The sequence below is a fragment of the Protomyctophum bolini genome (genome assembly GCF_963924005.1).
Source record: "Protomyctophum bolini genome assembly, chromosome: 17".
Taxonomy (NCBI): Eukaryota; Metazoa; Chordata; class Actinopteri; order Myctophiformes; family Myctophidae; genus Protomyctophum; species Protomyctophum bolini.
Window position 1 is genome coordinate 11006015 of NC_137878.1, and position 16940 is coordinate 11022954.

Consider the following 16940-nt stretch of genomic DNA (forward strand, 5'->3'; position numbering starts at 1 on the left):
TGGAGTCGTCGTTCTTGTTTACGGAGGGGGTTTCTTTTCATTTTCGACCGGCCCCCGCTCTTCGTCAGACGCATAAAGCGAGCTGAGAAATGGAGAAATGGCACCCCGAGAAGAAGCAATGAGCACATGTTGAGAGTGGGGTGTGTGTGGCAGTGACCCGTGTACGCAATGCCGCTCCTTGCTCTGATGAAATGCCCACTGTATTACTGCTGACTTTGTGATAACAGCGTGGAACTTATTTCCAGCCTCCGTGTGTGTGTGTGTGTGGGGGGGGTGTGCGTGTGCGTGTGCGTGTGCGTGTGCGTGTGCGTGAGAGTGTGAGTGTGAGAGTGTGAGTGAGAGAGCGAGAATACATAGTGCTGTATGTGTGAGAGAGTCAGTGTGGGTGTTTGTTTCAGTACATTCATAAGAGTTGATAAGTCACTGTGTGTGTGTATGTGTGTGTGCCTGTGCGCGCGTGTGTGCGTGCGTGTATGTATGATTGCTGATTTGTGGTGGACTGTCCATTGTTAATGAAAGCCTTTGTGGCTCTCTGATTGGCTCATCAATCAAACAGCAGTTCGCATATTACCCATGACCCCTTTCTGGTCCCTCCAGGTGGCAGATTACAATGTGACACACGCACACACACACGCACACACACACACCTACAGACACACGGAAAGCCATATGCATTCACAGATACAGACACACATACACACGCACTCTCGCATACACACAAACACTCACGTATACACATTTATTACCTGGGGCAAAGTTCACATTCATACACGAATGAAGATACATTCACACACTTTGCAACAGACACACACACACACACACACACACACACACACACAATGACATGTGCCTGGGCAAACACACACACACACACACACTTATACAGTACCAGACAAAGGCATGTTTTCATAGCCAGCGAAGCATGTAGTACGTACTATACAGTACATAGCATTCACACAATGAATAAACATGAACTAGCAGCAGCAACGTCAGAAAGCTGCTTGTAACACGTATGTACGTTGTGTCATGCTTCATGTCATCTTTCCCTGCGTGTGTGGAACGACTATGACAGAGATACTGATGGAACATCCATATTCAGTGCTTCCTATATAGCCTTGGTTCTGCACGGGCCCCCCCCTTGGGAAGGGGGTGTATAAATAGCTCACATTTTGTGATGTTTTTTTGTTTGTGGCTTTCGCCTTTATTTTTTTAAATATTTGTATATAGGGACATGGTGGTAAAGGCCGTCGGGATCGGGAGTCGAACCCGCGGCACGCTGCCAGACTTGGACTATAATACCGGCCAAGGTGCCTGGACCGCTGAGCCACGGCCCAGGCCAGGTGCTCACATTTCTGAGGGGCGCTATATAGCCCCTCCTATATGCCCAGCTTTCTGGGTTTGTGTGAACACAAACATTGGCCTGTGATTGGTTCACCCCCCATGGCGATGATTTGATTGACTGAGCTAAAGTACATTAGGAAGATAAAAGTGAGAGCAGCTAAGTGAAGACGCCAAAAGTGAATGACTTTTGTGATTATTTGACTGTCGAGTGCGTCGAAATGCCACTCTGTCCCCGTGAAAAATACCATCTTGTTCACAATGTTTGCCTTTGTATTAAAAGGGACGTCTTAAAAGTTTTTTTTTTCGAATCTGATCTCGGGTCAGAATGGGAACCAGCACTGCTCTACATCATGCTCTACTCTCAGACATAAGGTTGGGGGATTCTTGAGAAGCATTTGATCTACTATCCATACATCCATTCATATAATATACGGCACAATGCTCCAGTATACTGTATACATATACTGTACACATGCTCTCCTCTATGCACACTCAGACAGCAGAGAGCTGTCAGATGTGTAACGACGTGATTAAAGAACGAGAAGGAGGCATTCGATTGCCGTCCCTCACCGTCGTCCTCATCTCTCGGCGACAGTTATGACTCATCCGTCTATCACATAATGTGCGCCAGACGGATCGCATGTTCTCTGTGTGTGTGTGTGTGTGTGTGTGTGCGTGCGAGCGAGAGATAACACACACCTTGTCTTTGTGCAAAAGATGAGTCATGTCTGTGTCTGCGGACCGTACCGCACCCAGGCTAAGGACAGCAGATACAGTCTGTACCGCTGCCGTGGGCAGCACTCAACTGCGTCACACAAACACACACACACACACACACACGCACGCACGCGCGCCGTCCATCGCACTCTCCAGCACAATGTCATGTCATGTCATGTCAAATTTATTATGCCGTCTCTCTCTCTCTCTCTCTCTCTCTCTCTCTCAGGCACAGCTTTTAGAGAGGCTATAGTCTGGTAATCAGAAAGGTCAGCGCTTGGCCTCCCGCTGTGTGTGGAAGTGTCCCTGGGCAAGGCACTTAACCCCGCCCCCGACAGCTCCTTCTGAGCTGATGAGCTGCTCATCGTGACCGTCTCAGCGCTTTTCACTCGTATTTAGCACAACAACCCCATAGCCTTTGGGTTCTTGTCGTTATTAATGATCTCTGTGTTTTCTTTGCAACCACGACGGCCTGTATGGCGTCTTCCAGAACAAATGCCTTGGTTAAAAAGTAGCGAAAAAATTACGCCTGGCCGGGGGAAACTCTCCCCTCCCTGTCGGGTGAAAAGAAGCAGCTTGGACTCCTCGTGCATAGAAGGAAGCATGAGGTCAGTCCGCTGCCCCCCCCCCCCCCCCCCCCCCACGCCCCCCAGGTTGGCAGAAGAAGTGTAGCGCCCAGGATTACGTTAGATAATTGACACTGGGTGAAAGAATTGTTGCAAAATCGAGGGATAAAAATATAGCGAAAATGGACACCTACTGTATACAAGCTCAAATTTAACACATTTAAGCTTGTGTACCGTTTGTACTTTGTTGCTGTGAATCTTTGCCATCCGACTAAGTGTATACTGTTGGGTTTAAGTGGTGCAATGAGTAAGGCCATGGATAAGTGATCAACTAATTCCCAGCATTCATCATTGCCCTGCGATCTGCAGGCACTGTCGCTGTGGGGTACTACAACCTGTAAATACCAAACCGTCTTTTTTTCCAAAATCGTTTGACATTTTTCAAAAATATAGCGTACAAGATCACATTTTCACAGTTTTACAAACTTGTACTGTATAGATCTGCTATTGCGCGAGACTGTCACACAACAAAATAGTAATTCATTTATGAAATATTGAGATACGAGGTTTCTGCCGACAGTGACAAACATGATTGTATTATAACACGTCCTGTTCCGTGCTGTGTATTATAACATGTTCCTGTTCCGTGCTGTGCTGACTTCCAGCACAGCACAGCAGTGTGTGCTATTTAATTCTGATGATATAGCACATAATCCCATTCCTGGCATGGCTGTGATCTTAGTTTACAAAGTTCTGCTTGAGTTATTGCACATAATCCCAGCCTTTTTCTTTTTTTGCCGTTGAGCGTTCACCTCTCTCGATGTGGTTTTCACCTGGCACCTCTGAAAAAACCACATTCCCCATGATCCTTTGAGCCAAACGGCAACTGTCGTGCAGAGCAGAGTTAAACCGGCCTCCAAACTAAACAGGCACACACACACACACACACACACACACACACACACACAAACTCTGGTTAGACTCACAGCGCGTTCTGCCAAGACACACAGCTCCCACACCAAGAGTGAACTCTGCCTGCATGGTCTCTCTTTCTCTGTGTCTGTGTGTGTGCGTGCGCGTGTGTGTGCGTGCGCGTGTGTGTGTGTGCGTGTGCGCGTGCATGCGTGGAGTCAGGGTCATGGAGTTGGAGCGACAGGAAGTGAGCGTTTGATAGAAGGGAGGGGCGGCGAGAGGCAAATGGAGGAGAAAGAGTTTGCAAAGTGAACATGAAAATGACCGTCAAGAAAAAGAATCAGTAAAGTGACACACACACACACACACACAGCTCGTCAATGGCACAGTGACCCTGGTCTCAATGGGCAGATACCCTGTACTTAAGAACCATTTAAGCCCCCCGTAAAAACCACTCACCCATGAGCGCGCGTGCGTGCGCGCGCGTGTGCGCGTGTGCGTGCGTGCGTGTGTGTGTGTGTGTACGCACTGCATGTGCACACGTTTGTCCACTCTCATTAGCCAAGATGGTGAGGCTGAACGGCGGCCATTTGCCCGACAAAAACAACACGCCGCTGGTGATGCTTTGTCAGGCGATGACCAAAGTTATACGGGAGGTGTGAGAGAGAGAGAGAGAGAGAGAGAGAGAGAGGTGATATAGGGAGCGAGAGAGATAGAGGATGATGTTTTGATTGTATTGCTGTATTGTTGTATTGTTCTTTCTGCTTTGGCAATGTAAACGTATGTTTTCTCATGCCAATAAAGCCCTTTGAATTGAATTGAATTGACAGACCGAGAGGGATACGGAATGAGTAGCAATTATTATAAAAAGGCCTGCGTTAAAACTTTTAGTTATACGTGCGTAAATTGTTCTCAAGATATTACAGTGCAAAGGTTAAAAGGTAAAAAAAAGAAAGTATCAAACGCCGCATGTATAGGTCTCGTGATAATGATCTGAGTTTTGAAATCTGAATTGATTGTAGTGAAGTAAAAGGGGGGGAAAAAGTATAGTAAATTGTACTCAATGTACTAGTGAGTAAACGTATACTTAGTCACTTTCCATCAGGGGGTTTGGGTGTGTGTGTGTGTGTGTGTGTGTGGGGGGGGGGGGGGTGGGGGGGGGGGGTGTTGCTCAGCGAGTAAATACAGTAAGTGCCTTTCACTGTCGTGGAGGTGGAAGATGAGCAGGCTGTGTGACAGCCATGCTTGTCAGACAGCTAAATGGCTTCAAGTGGAGAGAGCTCCATGGCAGCATATCGTTAATGGCTGACGGACGGAGAGCTAGGGAGAGGAGGAATAAACAAGGTGTTGAGGAGCGCCCTGTGAAGTCAACCGCCTAACTGTTTCTGTCATCGACCGCCGCCCGCCGCCGCGGCGGTCGCCCCGTCGACGTCTCATTCGCCTCATGTCCATTTCCATTGTCTCTCCTTTCTTGTTTTTTTAGATTCTCTCTCATGCATGCTATAGCCGTCTTCGATCGAGAGAGATGTGGAACTCATGCGGGGGCTCAGAGGGGGGGGGGGAGACGTGTGAGACGTGAAAGAATCCCCGAGAATCGGATTTAGAATTTATTATGACGACAATACAAAGTTTACAAACACCGTCTTATATCCATAGATATAGGCCTATATGCAGTCGAGGCATTATACGTCTACAACCAAGATGTTTTACAGCTATAATTATATGTCAACATGTACATCTTTACATTCACACTATCATATCCATACATGCTTTCAGTTGCTTAGATGCCCTCATTCTGTATTGATTAAGATTATAATAATTGCATGTCCATTCTGAAAAAAGACTAAATTCCAAAACTATAGGGGATGCACTGTTATTGAAACGTTGGCCCATATCCACAACACCAACAGCTTGAATGTAGTATTTTTATTTAAAAATGTTCCGACTTGTCGATTCTTCTGAAAGCTTGTGCCCTTTCCTTTTTATCGCCAAAGTTCATTCATTCATTCACACTCCAATAACATAAAAAAATCACACACATCAACTTTTTTTCATAAATGTGTTCGGGTTGTTTGTCGCGGTCGAGTAATGCCGGGCTGTTGTTTACGTTACCTGGCTGTTAAAGGGAACCGAGTGAATGCACTACATTTTGCCGACCACACACGGTCGACGTGTGGCGAAATCATAGAGCTCTTTGATGGATTGATGAAGAACAGAGCGCCGTTTCTCGCAATTGAATCAGAATCAAACTCACGAGGGCCTCTGGACTCACAGGGAGCATGCGGTCAGTGCTCCGCCTGGCTGAACTACAGCACAGCCTTTATATTTACGACATGGACTCCTAGGAGTCCAGCTGTCTATAGCCCATTTAGGCCTGACCTCGAAATTAGGTCTTTTCTGAAATAAATATTTTCACGATTTAAAAAAAATAGCGAACCTACAAGCTCGTATAGCGCGCCACTCGGTGGCCACTCGCGCTATGAGCTCGTAGATCTGCTATTTTCCAATAGCTAAATTATAATGTTTAAAACGCTAAAAGGGGTTCCCGCCCAGAATGGACTAGAAGAGGGTCTGTGAGGCTGTCTGCAGGGGCCAATCGCACCAAACCACTGCACTGATCAGTGCACACATTTCTCGTGACCACTGCATTTTTTTTAGTTTTTCTTTTTTTCATGTTATATATATATATGTATATATATATATATGTTTGTTTAGACTAGAGCAGTGCCCCACTGACCTATACTTGGAACGATGCAAGTTGGAAATGCATGCAGTGATGTCTATGATGTGAGGGACTGTGTCCCCTTTTTTATGCCCATATATGGAGTTCTTTGTCAGGCATGCCCAAACATGGAGTCTGGCCCGGACGCAGAGGCCTTTTGTGGCTTTTCTGGACAACCCGTGAGCCCGACATACTCGACACCGGGCAGTCACTGCCCTCTGTAGGGGCGTCGAACGTGGTGTCGAATTTGAAACCTTCAGATCAGGGCTGGGGGGATCGAATCGGGCTTAGTCCTTGTCCAAATATGGAGATGAATTACGTAATAGTGACCTCATATTATAGCCTCATCCACATGGAAACAAAGCTGTGTGTTATTATTAGTCCCCATCTTGTTTTTGTCTGTGGTTCTTGCTTCTAATGCAGGGGGTGCATACTTAGTTTAGACTAGTCATTGGTTAGACATGGGTTAAGGTTAGGTTTAGGTGTGCTGCCCCGTGGGAGGTTATAGGTTTAGGGTGAGGGTTTGAGATAGGTTGTAGTTGTATAGGACTAATGACTGGTCCATACAATGACTAGTCTAAACCAAAAACTGTCTAAACTAAGTACTGCACCCCTAATGCAGTGGTTCTATTTACGTTCTATTTGTACAATCTCTGAGTAAAATGAACAAATTAACCTTTAAGTAGATTTAGGCCACAGAGATAAAGAATGGTATCAAATGGGGGGGGAAGGGGGGGGGGGGGTGTGTATAGTCATTATCCTGAACAAACATTTATTTAGCCAACTCGGCGGGGCACAGGGAAAGTATTTGACACATTCAGTAATCAAAATGTCCAAACTTAAACTGCTGTCGGGTGACGGTTCCTATCTTTGTTAATAGTTCAATTAATCACAGCATGGTTTGTAAATGCATATAAAACCCGCATGATCTCCCCCTGTGTGGCCATATTATACCATGTCATTCATCAGCTGGTTTGTTGCACCTGTGTCCCTTATGTCATTCTGCCAATTAGTGCGGCACACCAGCACTCACGGCCAACCTGCCCTCAAACTGGACCAAAGGCACACAGGTGTATGCAATTGGCTCCTTCAGGGGGTTGGTTGGTGTTTTAAGCATCATGTTATGCTTTAGCTGTTTAGCAGATCTACCGCAAACCTTTGAATATATATTCTTTCAGAGCAAATTCTTTTTAACTCAAATCTGTGCGTCTGGAGTGTCCCTGGAACTACATATTTTGACATAGTTTGGTGCACTGACACATAGAAACATAGGTTTTTCAGAAAACTGTCAGGATTTAGAAGACAATTTTGTAGAATCGTCCTCGGGGTCAAAACTAAAAGAAACAATCCAGTAAGGCTGTTCTTGCATCGTCTCTCCATTAGCACGCTGTCTACCCCCCCCCCCCCCCCCCCCCTCTCCCGGCCCACTCGACACCTCTGCGGTGTCAATAGGATCCATATCGGCCTATAATAAGAGAGAAGGCCCCCGTGGCTCTTTATGCCTTTTTCCTAACAGCGTAGTGTGTAGTCAGTCCGTCTGGTTGGAGCTGCTAGACTCCGCCATGCCCCGGCCGGCGTGTTGCAAGAAGAAGGAAAAGGCACAGAGACCGCCGGAGGGGGAACTGTTGTTGTTGTCGTTGGACGGTGTTCTTGAAATGGGATATAACTTATGGTTATTAGAGTACATCCATAACCCTTTTGTTCCAAAGTGTACGTGAGAGAGAGAGAGAGAGAGAGAAAGATGGAGATAAGTTTATACGTGTGCGTGTGTGTGTGTGTGTGTGTGTGTGTGTGTGTGTCAGTGTGTGTCAGTGTGTGCGTGCCGGCGGGGGCGGTGTGTGCCCTCTCACCTCACTCGCACCCTTGGACGCGTTCATAACTTTTCATTTCCAGCAGTCTGCACCTCTCCTCATTGGGTGTAATTTACTGCCATTTTACGTGTGGAGGCCCGCAGGTCATCCAAAGTTTAACACCTCTGTTATATTTTTATGCTCTCGGTGGAGGGGGGGGGGGGGGGGGGGGGGCTTTCAGTCACTGCACCCCGTTGGCCAGCGTTGAGAGACATAAGGCTCTCTCTCTCTCTCTCTTTCTCTCTGTCTCCCTCAATGGCAATCTCTCTCTTGTCCTTTTCGACTCCACTCCAGTCACACACGCACGCACGCACGCAAGCAAGTACGCACGCACGTGCACACACACACACACACACACACACACACACACACACACACACACACACACACACACACACACACACAAGCGCATAATCTATGGTGTTTAGCAATGACGGTAATGACACCCAGGCTGTCAGGCAGGCCTGGCTAGCTCATATACAGTCAAATCATATTTATCTTTTCTTTTCTTTTCTTTTCTTTTTTCTTACAGACAGAGAGAGAGAGAGAGAGAGAGGTTCCCACCACAAGCGCTGCTGATGTCCCTCAATCTGCCGGTGCCAATGGAAGGTAGGCCTACTGTAATAATATAGGCCTATTCAGTAATGACCAAAACAAAATTGCCATGAATAATCCAGGGACAAGCACTCGAGATGGGTTTGAAAAGAAATGTGAAAAAGAAAAAAACAGATTCAGTTACTCTGTTTGGTGTCAACCCCAAGAACGCATTGGTGCATTTTAATGATTCCAGAACATTGAATTAAAGGCCTTTTTATATGTTTCAAACCTATATACGCGGAGGACCTGGATTATGGATGTCAATTTGTTTTTTGGTCATAGCTCTTAAAATGGGCTCAGACTATACCGCGACTGCAACATCTTAGACTTAAACGATGTGGAATCACACGATCTGGCTGCATCGCACACTACAGGATAATCTCATTAGATTCTCTAATGAGATTATCTCAAACATGCAAGCAAACACAAACGCAGCATCTCGGTATATACTATATGGACAATGGAACCTGTTAAAGGGCTGCATGTGTTTGTGTTGCTTTTCATGGGTTGGATCGGGGGGGGTCAAACTATTGCCTCGGGAAAGCGAGGAAAACTAAACAAATCCCCATGAATCCCAGGCTTCATGGGGTTGTGTATAATTGATAGAAAATAAGTCATTTCTTGGCGTGAACTATATACTCCTTTGAAGTATACGCGGTGGCAACTTCTGAATGGTTCTGATGTGTCTGGGAAGACCTGTGGCTCTCAGTCTCAACCCTGTGAGCCGTGGCCTATACTGCTGGGGATATTGCCCCCAAATAATTGGCAAAAACACTAAGATGTCCATGATAATACGAACTATAGTGCCTGGAGTGGAGGCCGCGGAGAGTTCTAAACCCTCCTCGTGCATGGCCAGTGAGTTGTGCCACCCGGCCGGACTCCTTCGTTGTATTCCGAGGGATATTATTTTTTTGATCCATTTATTTATGTACCGGATCTAAACTTTCGAAAGCTCTCGTTTTCAGACGGAGCTGAAATCGCATCAGATTCCAAAACAATATCCACATGGAGCCGCACGGCCGTATATTTGCTCATTTGCAATTCTATTGGATCACGGAAAATCCTGGAAAAGTGTGTCACCAACGAGAACAAGAGTGCAAGGAGCCATCCATCCATCCGATATATACAGTGTATCCCATTTTTGGTGGGAACCACCTTTTGGTGTTAGCATGATGTTATGCTTTATAGCCATTGAAAAATAGCAGATCTACAAGCTCGTAGCGCGCCACTTGCTATTTTTGAAAAATCGAAGAACGACTGACATGGAAACATAGCTTTTTCAGAAAACTGTCAGGATGTAGAAGACATTTCTCAGAATCTGATCTCAGGTCAGAATGGGATATGCAGCACACAACCAGAAGAGTGGGCTCGGATTGTTTCCTAGACTCCACAGGCTGAAAGGCAAGCGTGTGCACCAACTTTCGCTACCCGGGTCTCGCATACACATACAGCACACGTCAGCCCGATTGACACAACTTTACTCTCTCAGCCTGCCTTTCATTCTTTCCACTCTCTCTCTCGCTCTCTCTCTCTCTCTCTCTCTCTCTCTCTCTCTCTCTCTCTCTCTCTCTCTCTCTCTCTTGCCACCCCAAGGCAGAGCACACACATGCACGGCGGTGAGAGGCTAGGGTTCCCATGCAGCGAACGCAATGATCAAAAAAAAAAGTAGCACTCCACCAGGTTGCCTACAGGTTTCCCTGACATGAGAGGATGTGGAGGAGAGAAGAGAGAGACATGGGGAGGAGGAGGTGGAGGTGAGTGGAGCGGGAAGGAAAGGAAAGAGAGAGAGGGCTATCGGGCGGGGGGGTGGGGTTGGGGTTGGGGGGGGGGGGTTTCGGGCCAGAGACACCGATAACTTGTCAAGCCCAAGGGCTAAGATGGGATGCTTTAAGATTGGGAGAGAAGGTGCGTGCGTGCGTGTGTGTGTGTGTGTGTGTGTGTGTGGGGGGGGGGGGGGGGGGGGGGGTGAAGGATGAAAGGTTCCAGGCATGAAAGGAAGACAGACATAGGTGAAAAGAGGCGGAAAATAGAAGTAAAGGAGGGGAGGGGAGGGGGGGGGGGGGGGGGGGGGAGAAAATAAGAAGGAAAAAAAAGGAAAGAAAGTTGGGTTGAGCGAGTGTGACGCGAGGGGGGAAAGCGAGAGTCGGGGGATCTTCGGAGTTGAAAAGCCGTCATAGGAGAGATGAATTATTGAAGACAGCCTCCCCTCCTCACACACACACACACACACACACACACACATACCGCACATACACACACATAGATGCACGCACACACATATCGAAAAACTGAGATGGAGAAGTAACGCTTGAGTCAAATTGCAACAGAGAGGTATTTCTTTCTGAAGGAAGAAAAGTGTTTGACGGTTCGAAGGTGATATCATATTTCCCTAATTCCTGATAAGGCGTCGTTCCTCTGGGCTCACCTTCACTGTATAACGCTGCCTCCGCTTTGACAAAAAAGTACAGCATCTGATAGCGGCGAATCCATCAGCCCTGCAGTATAACTCATGACAGAATGAAAACTCCTGCTTTCTGCGTGATTTGCGGTTGAGTGAGGCAGATGAGCGTGTGTGTGCAGTGCATGTGCGTGTGTGTCTGTGTGTCTGTTTGTGTCCTGTATATTTCCGTATGCCAGCCTTTTGTCCAAGCCTTCCATACACTCATCCCTATATGCTCTCAAGGGCAATATTAGTGAAGTGATTTACCTCCTTTCTATCGTTTGTTGTCTATAGCATCTTGTGTGTGTGTGTGTGTGTGTGTGTGTTTGTGTGTGTGTGCATCCGTCTTTATGTTAGTCCTGTATTGATGCGTGGCTGTATAGGTGCTTGGCACGCATAAAGGACATGATTTCTTGCCCGCGGAGCATGTATAATGCATATCCCAAATTATATGTTCGGCTACATGTTTGTGTGGCCTTTTCTCATCTCCAGGAGCCATGTGCGTATAGTGGACAGTAATGCATGGGTGTTGGCACTGTAGAATGCTTTATTTGGCCGTATATAAGACCAATTTCAGCCAGATTTATGACTCCTGGAGTCGGGTTATTTCACCGAGTCCCAAGACAGGACACAACTCACTGCTCTCGCTCTCTCGTGTGTGTGTGTGTGCGTGCGTGTGCGCGAGCGCATGTTCGTGTGTGTGTGTGTGGGGGGGGTGTGTGTGTGTGTGTGTGTGTGCGTGCGTGCGTGCGTGGGCGTGATACCTGTTCTGTTTTTGAATCTAGGACTGTGGCATTCCACGCCTGCCATGGGAGCCGTAAGTGGGGGCCCTCTATATATTTCTCTAGCGAGCCGCGACTCTCATTTAGCTCATATTCCACCACACTCGCTCACTATAGGAACCCGCACAGAAGAGGAAGAAGAAGTCGTAGTAGTAGTATAAGTATAAGTATAGTAGTATAAGAAAGAAAGAAAAAGAAATAAGCCCCGGGCAACTTTTACCGCAGCTCCCCGTGTTGCACCTCCCCCTCAATTACAACATTGTCATAAAAGAACAGCCTTTTAATCACGGGGGCCTCGGACTCGGACGCACCGCCGCCACGTCGTCCATCACAGGGGAAAAACGTCACATCTTAACACCGGCCAACCGTGCATTCCAGAGGAGATATATTAGACGGCTGTCGATAAAAGATAAAAGAAATAAATAAAAGCTGCATGCGGGCCTGCATGTGGCTGCACAGTGTACAGTATAACGCCTGGGCCCCCCCATGTGTTATCAGATAGGGCCCGAGGGGGAGATACAGGGCCCCCCCGGGGAGGCGTGCTGTGTATACCGGCAGGGCTGCGTTTACATGGGAGGCGGGCTGTGACTCCGCGGGGAATCCAGAGCACACGCTTTGACGCTTCGCGTTGGGGAAAACGGGCAGAGGTATATTATCACAGAGGGATATATATGGTGGAGGCTTTCTAGGAGGGAAAGGCCGCTTGGAGGGTTTAAGGCACTGGGGGGATTCACACTGGATGCCTATACACCCCCCCCCCCTCCTCCGACAGGAAAGAAAAGGGGGGTATACGCTCCCCCCCCCCCCCCCCCCCATGGCGATTTGACGACGTCACGCCTCGGCGAGCGCAAGTTAAAACGATGATGGGCAGCCACTAGTGGGACCATAAATAATATACTCCTATATGGAAGGAGGACAATGGACACAAGGATTAGAAAGCAGAGAGAGAGAGAGAGAGAGGACAGTGATTTTGATTGAGAGAAAGCGACTGGGGGAGAGAGAGAGAGAGAGAGAGAGACTGGGAGAGGGCTTTTCATATGGGAATTACAGCGATGGTGAGATAGATGCGTATAGGGAGGGGGGAGAGAGAGAGAGAGAGAGAGAGAGAGAGAGAGAGAGAGAGAGAGAGAGAGAAAGGGAGGGAGAGAGAGTGGGGCCAGAGGCGAGGAATAACCAACGCGCAGTAGCAGTGCAGGTATGACAGAGAGAGAGAGAGACAGAGAGAGAGAGAGAGAGAGAGAGAGAGGGGGAGAGTATTGCAATCCTATTGCATCAGTGCAGAGAAACAAGATTTGGAGATGCAGGCTCAAACATACTAATGGATTTTGCCCTGACGTCCAGCACCCCCCACCCCAGCACCCACCTCCATCATGCCAGACCCCCCCCCCCACCTCGTGTTTTTTCTCTCTCTCTCTCTCTCTCTCTCTCTCCATCTATACCTCCATCCTTCTAACCATCCTCTCTCTGACATAATAGACATTTCTGCTCAGCAACATGGCTTGTTTGCCACCGGCGTTTAGCCCCTGACGATGCCCGCTTGAGTGCATGTGTCTTGTTTGTGTCCGTGAGAGAGAGAGAGAGAGAGAGAGAGAGAGAGAGAGGCGAGTGACGAACCTACACATGCCACTGTCATGAATAAATACCAAATAATCCCCCCCGGGCAAGAGAGAGGCAGATAGAGATAGTGACCTTGAGCCACCAGTGAATAGAACCATCTGTAGAGCAAATAAACGCGCGAGGCCATCATAAGAGCACACAATATCTCCCCGCCTGTGCAAATCTAATTTAGATGTCTCCTTTCATGAGGCTAGGACAGCGCGCTCCGTAGCAGCATGTTAAAAACCTTGTAATGTGGGCTGGCCATTGTTCAACTGACAATTTACAGATAAAATCCAGCCCTTTTTTTCCTCCCTCTCCACAGTGAACGTGGCGGGGAAAGCATCTTACATAAAGCGACAATGTATCTTAATCCTCCGCGTTAAAGGAGAACTGACACGCCCCTCGGGAGCTAATAACTGCTATCAAACAATGCTATCATGATTCTGACGTCAGAGTGGCGAAAGCTTTCCCCAACGACTTCTATGCGGGCTCGCCGGGCTTGGTGGCCGTGGTAGCATAGCAACTTATGCTACTATTTGGTGTCACATTTAGCTTGAATACTGGGTGAAAGTCTCATTCAAAAAATTAATTTTTCGCAACATTGTTCAGGTGAACTGTGTGTTTATGCTTGTTCATTGTAATAATCAATATCGCTATGATTATTTTATTTATCGCCGCGTCGCTCCGCATGACAACATACAGTCTAGCCCGTCTCAGATGCAGGCTGCACACACACGGACGGACGGACGGACGTATAGTCTCTGGTCAGGTCCCCGCATTGAACTGGGCATGTGTGTACGCACACACACACACGGCTATAGTGCATGACAGCGGGGAAGAGAGCTACAGACGCCCGAGGCAGATTCCGTGCCATTGCGTGTGTGTGTGTGTGTGTGTGTGTGCGTACACACATGCCCAGAGCGACGCGGCGATAAATAAAATAATCATAGCGATATTGATTATTACAATGAACAAGCATAAACACACAGTTCACCTGAACAATGTTGCGAAAAATTAATTTTTTGAATGAGACTTTCACCCAGTATTCAAGCTAAATGTGACACCAAAATAGTAGCATAAGTTGCTATGCTGTGTGTGTACACACATGCCCAGTCCCCCGTAGAGGCTCATGATCTCGTCCGCAAGACTATGCCTCGGCATAGCGATATTTATTATTACAATGAATACAAACATAAACACACTATAGTTCACTTGAACAATGTTGTGGTAACTAACTACGGTATTACAGAGTGAGAGCGAGGGTGTACATGTCAGCCTGCGGCTGAGAGGGGAAAAGAACAGTAGTCGCGCTGCTCTCACAGCGGCCAGACAACAGCAGACCGTCCGTAGTCGCGACTGTCGCGCTGCGGGGCTGAGAGGTCTCAGAGCGGGCAGACAGGGGTGTTGGCGACCGGGGGAACATGGGACTCCAGTCCCCAAAAAATTTGCGCTTGTGCTGCAGTTCCCCCTAAAAAAACCCCACGCCAACCTCAATTGCATTCAAACTAAGCATTTCTGGCGAAAAAATATTTTTTTTTCAATTACATTTATAGCCAATATGACGCTAAATGTACCGTCAAAAACGCTAGCCTGACCTATAGCCACTTGTTGCTAGCGCCGTAGCCCCGTTTCAAACTGTTTCAAACTGTTTTCAGTCAGACCACGTGATGTGCTGTACCACCCATATTAATTTCGGGGGCATGTCAGCGGACCTTTTAAAAGGAGTGTTGTGAGCGTTACATCCGGCAAAAGCCGGCGCTTATTTTCTTCTTTTTTTTCTCCCTTGTTTTTTCAAGGCTTTTCCGTGAAAGCTGGCCGTGCGTCTCTTTCCTCATATAATCTCCCGAGACTGCTTTAAAACCCTTGACAATAAAAAGGAACAAAATGCGATATTTATCCGCGAGACTGTGACACCGAAGCGCTTTTATTTTTTATATAAAAGATTGATTCTCAAAATGTTGGCAGAGAGTCGTGTAGATTTTAATATAAGGGACCCGTGCAGGCCTGATGTGTTTTGAGGCTGACATTATGACACGTGCACAGCAACCTGCTGCCAGCATGCTGCCATGTGGCTGCTGTTGCTGTCTGTTGCAACATCCCGGGTATTTTTAGTTGCGGCAAAAAAAATAAAACAACAACCTTAATTTTTATCTATCGCTTGGCATAACATATTTATGTAAATGTGTAAATATGGCACAAGATGCCGAGAGACCATTAGCACCTCTTCAAAGACATAAATTAAAGGAACTGATGGTTGTTTTCACACTCAAACACACACACACACACACACACACACACGCACACCACACACACACACACACACACACACCACACACACAAGCACACACAAGCAAGCAGACACATACCCACACACCCTCTTATCTCTCTCGATCTTTCTCCGTCCCAAAATTACCCTTTGACATTCAATTTGTGAAATGGATTCTGGACAATACTTTACATTTTTTAAAGGTAGTGCACTGCACACACAAGGAGAGCCATGTGTGTTCATGCAGATAAAATACATACACTCGCATATGCACACAAGCACTCACACATATTCATCACCTCGGGCACAGTTCACACTTTCATTCATACACAAATGAAGATACATTCATATTTCACACACATTTCAGTACACATGTACCAGACAAAGGCATGTTTTCATACAGCCAGTCAAGCATGTATATACACTACATAGCATTCACACAGTGAATAAACATGAACTATAGCAACCGTAACGTCATGTGTGTACGTTTTGTCGTATATATACTGTACTTCTGTCATCATCCATTATTACACACTCGGTTTTGCGCAACCACTTAAGACTCAAAGGACCAAACTTGATGTATTGTTTCTTATCCTTTTGACAGATATGTACAATTGTGTTTTCATGCATTTGTCAACACAGAAGTCAGTCAATCAATTCAATCAATCAATCACAGTACAGTATGCAGTCGGCTTCCTGAAAATCCTTTTTTATTTTATATATATTTTTTATCCCACGAATTTTGTAACCCATTTTTCACCCCTGTGTCAATTATCTAATGTGATCCTGGGCTCTATACACCCTCCGCCAACCTAGTCTATATGGGGGACATGGGGAGAGCAACGGACTTGAACTCATACTTCCTTCATGCCTGAGTGTCCCCAAGTTGCTCCTTTACACCTGCCAGGGGGGGAGTTTCCCTGGTTGGACGTAGCGCGTGGAAGGAACACGTTATTCCAACCAGTTCCTTTCCCCTCCATCAGGCGCCCCGGCTGGCCAGGTTTAGAGACCAGGAGTACTGCATGTATTTTGTAAGGGTATACCTACCCTATAGGGGACAAGGAGAGAGACATGCAAACTCCACACAGAAAGGACCTTTCGCCAACCCCGCCTCGGGTATGAGCGCACTGATGACGCCGGAGGAGGAA